The sequence below is a fragment of the Dendrobates tinctorius genome, unplaced genomic scaffold, assembly GCF_039654945.1.
Source record: "Dendrobates tinctorius isolate UK_male_01 unplaced genomic scaffold, ASM3965494v1 ptg000024l, whole genome shotgun sequence".
In the NCBI taxonomy this organism is placed as follows: Eukaryota; Metazoa; Chordata; class Amphibia; order Anura; family Dendrobatidae; genus Dendrobates; species Dendrobates tinctorius.
In genome coordinates this window covers 16568078-16577925 of record NW_027361692.1, presented here as the reverse complement: position 1 = coordinate 16577925, position 9848 = coordinate 16568078, and positions in this window count along the sequence as shown.

The following is a 9848-nucleotide window of genomic DNA, read 5'->3' as shown; positions in this document are numbered from 1 at the left end:
CAAAGCCATCAAAACAATCAGAGCTTCCCTAATAACAGAATCTGAGAAATCAAATGAGCTGTTACATTTTCTCTTAGAAGACTACTCAGACATTCTGTCATTGACCATAATTTTCTAGATAAGGTTACACATTCACCACACGCATAAATAACCTACATAAATGCACATATAACAAGATTTTTTTCTTATATCTTTTTTTCGAGTAGTTTTACTCCCCATATTAAAAATTTTACTTCATAATTTATTTTTCCAAAAGATGGAATTGATATGATTGCTACTGAGATTACCCCTGTGTCCTCATTAAAATAGATAAGTACACCTATTTAAGTGATACAAATTTCCATTCTTCATCCATAAATAGTCTTCCTACAGGAAATCCAATGGATTAAAAATGTTACCTTTAATGAAATTGGAAATATGAGCAAGATCTCAAATAAACATAAACAACATAGAATTAAAGCACAATTTACAATGGCTGATTGAATAGGCATGAAAGTCATAATGTCTTATCAATATTTATTCATGTGGCATACCCTATTGGATTCTTATGGCAGTTTTTAAATGTAATTAGCAAATGTGATATTGGGACTTGATTTATTATTGCATTTGTATCTGTTTTTGTGACATTTTTGGTGTTTTGCAGCTTTTTTTGGTTTACACCAAATTCATCTTTCCATTTGCACTTTTTTTGAATCAACTTTGTATGTCTCTGCCTTTGTTTTTGCCTAATTCATTAATTGCAAAATGTGTCCCTATTTATGTACCCCAGTCCCCTCTTGGAGTAAGATTTTATGCTTATATAAAGTCCTCAGTTGCAGTTGAAAAGCATCACTTTTTTCTTGTGTTACTATGCCTACTGCCATGCTATTTTAGAATTTACTAAATAAATAAAGAAATCTTTTTAACTCATCCTGGATCTACATATTCTTTTTTGGTTGCTACACGTTGATGCACATGGAGGATTTAGGTTGATGAGCTGACCTCTCTCCCCTTCCATTATAAGATTTTATGCAACCAGAAAATGTAGTACAATTTGTGCAATTTTTGCAAAATATGAAACATTTTCCACCAAAAAGTTGCTAAACAGTTAAAGTTGTAAAAAACACCATTCCTGCTTTTGAGCAAAATTCATGATCCATATGCACCATTTGATAAATTTGTTGCAAAAATACCCCTAAGTAAATAACACAACACAAAATATGAAAAGTGATGTAAAGCAATTCTGAAATGATGAATCAGGCCCTAAATATATGATGCTTTCCTAAACAGATATGGAATTGTGGGGTTCAAATAAACTACAAATCATAAAGCTATATTACCAAACTCTGGCTGCGCACTCTGTGAGGCCTTACTGTAGCTAGCACTGTATTATAATAATAATAATCTTTATTTTTATATAGCGCTATGCTAACATATTCCGCAGCGCTTTACAGTTTGCACACATTATCATCATTGTCCCCGATGGGGCTCACAATCTAATTTCCCTATCAGTATGTCTTTGGAATGTGGGAGGAAGCCGGAGTACACAGAAGAAACCCACGCAAACACGGGGAGAACGTATAAACTCCTTGTATGTGGGGGTGACTCTGACTATACATTCTGAGAAGTCTCGATCATGGAACCTGGCACTGTAAGGAGAGCTCAATCAGTGACTGGAAATTTTTATAGTTTGGGAAGGGGGTAATGGAGCATCCCAGGGTATTAATATCAGCTTACAGCTATATAATTAGCTTTTACTGGTTATTAAAATGGGGGACCCCCCAAAAAATAACGTGGGGTCCCCCTATAATCAATTACCAGCAAAGGCTATGCAGATGCTGTGGGCTGATATTAATAGCCTAGGAAGGGTCCATGGATGCTGGCCCTCCCAAGCTAAAAACATCGGCTCTCAGCCGCCCCAGAAAAGGCGCATCTCTAAGATGCACCAATCCTGACACTTAGCCTCGCTCTTCCCACTTGCCCTATAGCGGTGGCAATTGGTGCCTTCAGACAGGGAATAGCAGTTCACAGGCAGACATTGAGCACGTGGTGATCCTGTGAGATGAATTATTTGTATAATCTAAAAATCCTGTAACTGACAAACTTTCTGGGAAATGTAGTTAAAAAAGAAGACATTTTAATGACTCTTCAGAAAAACAAGATAGCTGTAAAATCTAGGCACTATATTACAAATGTAGTAAGTAATTAAGTAGGTAGCAAGATTTCACCCATGGGTTTAAAAACTCAAATCTAATATATTTTAATAAGAGAACTGTCAAGATGATTAATAGTAACCTAGTTGGTTAGCTCTAGCATGACACTCCCAAGGATTTAGCATCTATATTTCTTATCTACACTTGTTATTAAAACATTTGTAATGCGATTCCTTGACCAAAATGTACAAGTAGAAGTAGCAGCATTAGAAATGCTAGAATTTTGTTCACTTTATTAGAATGTCAAAATCATATTGCCGTAATTACACTAATCCAATTCTATAAGGCGTGGGTACAGAATTCAGAAACAATAACATAACAGTTAACACCTCTCTGATATTATGTACACATTTCAATACTGTATGTTCAATGAGATTTTGTTAAAAGACTCCATAATCCCCTATTGCACTGTTTTAAGAACGTGAAGGATTAGTGCTGTATGTTATAAGGCATAACAAAGAACTAAGCAATACAGTGTACATGCAGTGTATTTTGCAGCTAAAATTGCATATGTGAATTAAAAACCTGATTCAGCGATTATAGAAACTCCTGCAAGCAAAGTAACATGGAATATCATTGTATCAAAATAAAGTTTAAGGGGGTTGTCCAGTCCAAATCAATACGTTTGCTGTCACCCTGTGTGACTGCAGACTTATGAATCGCACTGTGCACTGCGAGGATTTGCAGATTTCTGATCCAGGACAGGAGGGTATGTATTAGTTTTACATACTCCTGGCCAGGCCCCATCTAGTGGGCATGGCCTCACTCTGTACATTTGTATTGAGTGAGGCCGCACCCTGTCTAGCGAGGCGGTCGTTCAGTGGGCATGTCCGACTAGAGGTCACGGCCTTGCTCCATACAAGTGTATTGAAGTGAGGATGGGAGCATGTATAACTCATACATACCCTCTGGAGCCAGGTCATATTTGGCAAATCCCCGCAGCACACAGCGTGTGCGCTGAAGGGTTTCCTAAGTCTGCAGTCACTCAAAGTGACTGTAGATTTATCGATTTGGACCACTCAACCCTTTTAAAGAATAAAATAAAGATTTACGCTATTAATTGTCAATATAGGGAATTTAGTTACCGAGTGTTTGCATTGACTTGCACTTAGACAGTTCCATTAATCACACTGACATGAATTTTCAGAGGTTAAAAGCTTATTAACTAGTATTTGAAAGCATAGCTTATGCATTTGAGACAAAATAATTAATTCATTTACACATTTGCAACAGAGGAAAGATTTAAACTGCCAGACAAAATTATAAAAAGGGCAAATCTGAGCAGACACAGACATAACAATTAACAAAAGGTCAGTTAACAAAGGGAGTTTTACAATTTTAGGACTTCTTGCTTGCGTCTAGGCTGCTATGTGCAATAATATTCCAGTGTCCATACGCAGTAAGGTCTGCTATGGTCTGGGTTTCTTTTTTAAGAAAATCTGAATCAAAATAAGTATTTTACTATTTCTCATAATATAGAAAGTATAAAAAGGTGATAGTTATTTACATTCATTTAATATTTTGGTTCAGGTTTTAGTTTTTTTGCCTAAGTTTCCTTTTGTACTTTGTAACTTTAGATAAATGTTTGTTTTTTCTTCAACATAGGTGAAATAGTAAAGTAAAACACATTAGAGTGGATATTTCAATCCCTATACATTAGAAGCACATTATTTGGGTTCATACCTGTTTTGACAAAATTTTGGTACATGCCTGCTATTTTACACCACTCTCAGGACTTTTCTGGATGGAACTTGAAAATGCAGTCTAATCTGCAGGCAGTATGTTATAGAACAGAGTGAGCTGAACATATAAATAGGCTGTGTGCACAAGTTGCAGATTTAGATGCGGATCTGCAGCGGTTTTGGCTGCATGGATCAAATCCGCAGTGTAGTGCACAGCCAATGTTAGTGAATGGGAAATTAGGGACTGTTGTGTACATGCTGCGGAAAAATCCACGCATATTTGCAGCGTTTTTATTTCCGCAGCACATCAATTCTTTTTGCGGATCTGCAGCGTTTCTGCACCCATTGACTTCCATTGAGTCAGGCACATCCGCAGCAAAACCGCAGATGTAAAAAAGATCTGAGGATTTTCTGCGGATGTGGGTGCGATAAACGCTGCAGATCGGGAGGAGGGAAGTGTATGGGCGGAGTGTGGGCAGTGACTATGTGCTTGTCTGTCCCCTAACTCTCACACAGCATTGCCGTAAAGCGAGAAGATGAACTCGGGTAACCTCTTCAGTGATGCACTGCAGGAGCCTGTGATGTACCGTGTACGATTCATATGGCGTCTTGTGCTTGGGTGCGAGGAAAAACACAGGAGACACAGGTGTGATTAGGAAGGACTTGTATTACTTCACACAAGTAAGCAAAAGGGTTCACACAGTTTGCAGATACAGAGGCAGGAGACACAGCAGGCCAGGGTAAACTTTAAGCACAGCAGAACTTCCACAACAGGTTCATGGTCTCTCTCTGTTACTTCCCTTGCGACTATGGATTTAGCAGGCAGCAGGTTTCCAGTGTCCACAAGTGTTCAAAAGTTCATCAGCAGGAGTTGGCTGGAGTACCAAATCCAAGACTTCCAGGAGCAGGTCACAGGCTAACTGCAGACTTGATTCTGAAGCACTGATTGCTCAGCTGAGGCTGCTTAAGAGGCAAGAAGGAGAGAATCAGGGCAGGAACATGAAAGCTGGAAACTCCATATTAACTGAGGGCAAGAGAGCTGCAGCAGGACAGAAAGCAAAATGGCCGACGGAAAAAACTGAATTTAAAAAAACATGTCAAAAAAGCCTGAAAACCTTACATTATGCACCTCCTAGGGACAGCCTCCAGATGACCTCAGACCAGGCTTATCTGGCTACCTCTGATGAAACTGGCAGAGTAAGTGAGGAGCGTTAATGTTACTGACTGGTTCCCATGAGTTGTCCTCCACTGGGTAGCCCTGCCATTTAATCAAGTATTGTAACTCATCTCTGTACAACCTGGAGTCTAGAATTCTTTCCACCACAAATTCTTCCTGACCATCGACTAGCACTGGGTCAGGGCGAGGAGAAGAACGTCCAGGAAATGTGTTAGGCGTTGCAGCCTTTAGTAGGGAAACATGAAAGACAGGGTGGATTCTCATAGTTCTGGGCAGTTGACGACGACAAGCAACAGCATTTATAATTTTGTTGATTTTATAGGGTCCAATGTACTTACAGTTGTGGCCAAAAGTATTGACACTCCTGCAATTTTGTCAGATAATACTCAGTTTCTTCCTGAAAATGATTGCAAACACAAATTCTTTGGTATTATTATCTTCATTTAATTTGTCTTAAATGAAAAAACACAAAAAGAATTGTCCTAAAGCCAAATTGGATATAATTCCACACCAAACATAAAAAAGAGGGTGGACAAAAGTATTGGCACTGTTTGAAAAATCATGTGATGCTTCTCTAATTTGTGTAATTAACAGCACCTGTAACTTACCTGTGGCACCTAACAGGTGTTGGCAATAACTAAATCACACTTGCAGCCAGTTGACATGGATTAAAGTTGACTCAACCTCTGTCCTGTGTCCTTGTGTGTACCACATTAAGCATGGAGAAAAGAAAGAAGACCAAAGAACTGTCTGAGGACTTGAGAAACCAAATTGTGAGGAAGCATGAGCAATCTCAAGGCTACAAGTCCATCTCCAAAGACCTGAATGTTCCTGTGTCTACCGTGCGCAGTGTCATCAAGAAGTTTAAAGCCCATCGCACTGCGGCTAACCTCCCTAGATGTGGACGGAAAAGAAAAATTGACAAAAGATTTCAATGCAAGATTGTGCGGATGTTGGATAAAGAACCTCGACTAACATCCAAACAAGGTCAAGCTGCCCTGCAATCCGAGGGTACAACAGTGTCAACCGTATGGCGGCGTCTGAATGAAAAGGGACTGTATGGTAGGAGACCCAGGAAGACCCCACTTCTTACCCCGAGACATAAAAAAGCCAGGCTGGAGTTTGCCAAAACTTATCTGAAAAAGCCTAAAACGTTTTGGAAGAATGTTCTCTGGTCAAATGAGACAAAAGTAGAGCTTTTTGGGCAAAGGCATCAACATAGAGTTTACAGGAGAAAAAAAGAGGCATTCAAAGAAAAAAACATGGTCCCTACAGTCAAACATGGCAGCGGTTCCCTGATGTTTTGGGGGTTGCTTTACTGCCTCTGGCACTGGACTGCTTTACCGTGTGCATGGCATTATGAAGTCTGAAGACTACCAACAAATTTTTCAGCATAATGTAGGGCCCAGTGTGAGAAAGCTGGGTCTCCCAGCAGGACAATGACCCAAAAGACACTTCAAAAAGCACTAGAAAATGGTTTGAGAGAAAGCTCTGGATACTTCTAAGGTGGCCAGCAATGAGTCCAGACCTGAATCCCATAGAACACCTGTGGAGAGATCTAAAAATGGCAGTTTGGAGAAGGCACCCTTCTAATATCAGGGACCTGGAGCAGTTTGCCAGAGAAGAATGGTCTAAAATTCCAGCAGAGCATTGTAAGAAACTCATTAATAGTTACCGGAAGCAGTTGGTCGCAGTTATTTTAGCTAAAGGTTGTGCAACCAAGTATTAGGCTGAGGGTGCGAATACTTTTGTCTGGTCCATTTTTGGAGTTTTGTGTGAAATGATCAATGTTTTGCTTTTTGCTTCATTCTCTTTTGTGTTTTTTCATTTAAGACAAATTTAATGAAGATAATAATACCAAAGAATTTGTGTTTGCAATCATTTTCAGGTAGAAACTGAGTATTATCTGACAAAATTGCAGGGGTGTCAATACTTTTGGCCACAACTGTATGTCCCAATTTAGATGATGTAATTTTTAACTTAAGATTTCTGGTTGACAGCCAGACCAAGTCTCCTACCTTGAAAGCTGGTGCAGGTTTACGAAATTTATCTGCTGCTTTCTTGTACCTTTCCTGAGCCAATTCCAGATTTTCCTTTAGAAGATCAATATTCTTTTGTAAAGATGTGATTCTTTCAGCCACTGCCAGCAAGGGTGTATCTATGAGGAATCGAGCAAGAATGTTAGGATGATAACCTAGATTGGCGTAAAAAGGAGACTGTTTAGTGGAGGCGCTCTGAGAGTTGTTATAAGAGAACTCAGTCAGTGGAAGTAGATCCACCCAATCATCCTGTAGGTGGCAGATAAAGCAACGGAGATACTGCTCCAGGGTCTGATTGGTCCGTTCTGTCTGTCCATTAGTCTTGGGATGAAAAGCAGAAGAAAGGTTTACTTTAATGTCCAATGCGGCACAGAAATTCTGCCAAAACCTTGACGTGAATTGCACCCCTCGATCTGAATAGACCTCATCTGGTACTCCATGTAAGCGAAACACATTCTGAATCACCAAATCTGATGTCTGTTTTGCAGTGGGTAAGCCGACACAGGGAACAAAATGGGCTGCCTTTGTTAACTGATCCACCACCACTAAGGTGTTCTTCCCTTGAGAGGTTGGTAACTCCACAATGAAGTCCAAAGAAATGGATGCCCACGGGCGGGACGGGGTGGGAAGGGGTTGCAATAGACCTGCTGGCGAGGAGCGTGGTTTCTTGCATCTTGCACAGACTTCACATGAAGTGACATAGTTTAAAACATCCTTTCTGTAAGTGGGCCACCAAAAGAAACGAGAAAGAAATTCTTGTGCCTTTAGAACTCCTCTATGCCCAGCTATTTTAGAATCGTGGATAGGTTGCAGTACTCTCAATCTGACCGTTTCTGGTATATACAAGCATTGTCCCTGTATCCACACACCATTCTTAAAGACAAGACTTACGTCCCTTGGAGGTTGTGCCAACAAAGAATCCGAATGGTATGCTTCCTTGTTGTCCTTAAGTAGGTCTTGATTATGAATCACTCCCAGGAATCTGGAGTCAGGAAGAATAGTCTTAGGAGGAGTAAGTGGACGGGTCTCTGTTGAATGAATCCTAGAGAGTGCATCAGCCTTTCCATTGTACGATCCTGGCCTATAAGAAATTACAAAATTAAATTGGTTTAGGAAAAGATTCCAACGAGCCTGGCGAAGAGTCAGGCACTTAGCCGACCTGATAAATTCAAGGTTACGATGGTCTGTCAGGACGACTATTTGCTGTGCAGCTCCCTGAAGGAGGTGTCTCCATTCCTTGAAGGCGGCAATAATTGCCAACAATTCTCTATTGCCCACATCGTAGTTCCTCTCAGCCGAAGACAACTGCTGGGAAAAGAAAGCACAAGGGTGCAAGACATTCTTCTCACCTGTTCTCTGAGAGAGTATAGCTCCGATGGCACAGTCTGAAGCATCCACCTCTATTATGAAGGCAAGTTCGGGATTGGGATGCACTAGGATAGGTGCAGTGGTAAATTTATCTTTTAGACGGGAAAATGCTTCTTGGGCTTGAGGGGTCCAGGAGAACCTAGACTCTTTCCGGGTAAGTTGTGTGATAGGTGACACTACCTCAGACAAATTCCTAATAAATCGTCTATAGAAATTGGCAAACCTGATGAAGCGCTGCACCTCCTTCACATTCCTAGGAACTGGCAATATCTTTGATGGCTTGGGTCTTGCTTCCATCCATACTAATTCCTTGTGTAGACATTACATACCCCAGAAATTGAATTTCGGTCTTATGGAATTCACACTTTTCAAGTTTGATGTAAAGATGGTTCTGTCTTAGGCGTTCTAAAACCATTCTCACATGTCCATGATGTTCCTCTGTGGAGTTAGAAAAAATTAAAATATCATCCAGATAAATCACCACGAATGTATCTGCGTTCAGTACGACGAGCATCGATACGGATGCAATAGTTAATAAAGTCACCTAACGCAGTGGGAGGGTTTGCTCAAGCAAGTTCATCCTTAATCAGAGGAGACAACCCTTTCTGAAAAATAGATTTTTTAGCGGAACTGTCCCAAGTGGTATCGAGAGCCCATCTCCTGAAATCCAAGGCATATTCGGCTACCGAGCTCTTACCTTGGCGCAAAGCTAACATAGCTGCTTCAACTCTTGCACCTCGATTGGGGTCATCAAACACCTTCCCCATGGCTGAAATGAAAGCATCAAGATGATTCAAACATTCATCCTCAATCTCAATCAGAGGATTTGCCCACATCAGAGCTTTTTGGTAATCAGCATGATTATAGTAAGTACTTTGGACCGTTCAGTGGGAAATTGTGAAGCATGTGCAGAGAAAATTAGGTTGCATTGGTTAATAAATCCCCTGAATTTTTCACATTCACCGCCAAAACGAAAAGGGGGTAACTTGGGGATCCCAGAACTCGGTATATGGCCGGAGCCTGGACTCTTTCCTCTAAAGCCTCAATCCTGTCTCGTAAATCCTGAGTAGTTTGTCCAAAAACCTGCAAATTGCGATTAGTAAGTTCCTGCAGGTTTGCAAAGCGGGTTTTTAAAGTCTATATATCTGCAAGGATTGTATCAGTCACTCCACACAACTCCTTGATGCGAGCCTCCATCTTCCAGATCCTTTAAGGCAGAAGTACTGGAAGGAAAAAAAAAAAAGCACACACTAGTGTTTACCTGTGGTAACACTCCAGAGTAAAAAGAAGGGAATGAGCTCACCTGGAATGGTTGTGAGAAGTTACAACCACTGTCATCACAGAAGATATAAACAGATATCTGACATCCATAGTCACGGCAGACACGGCC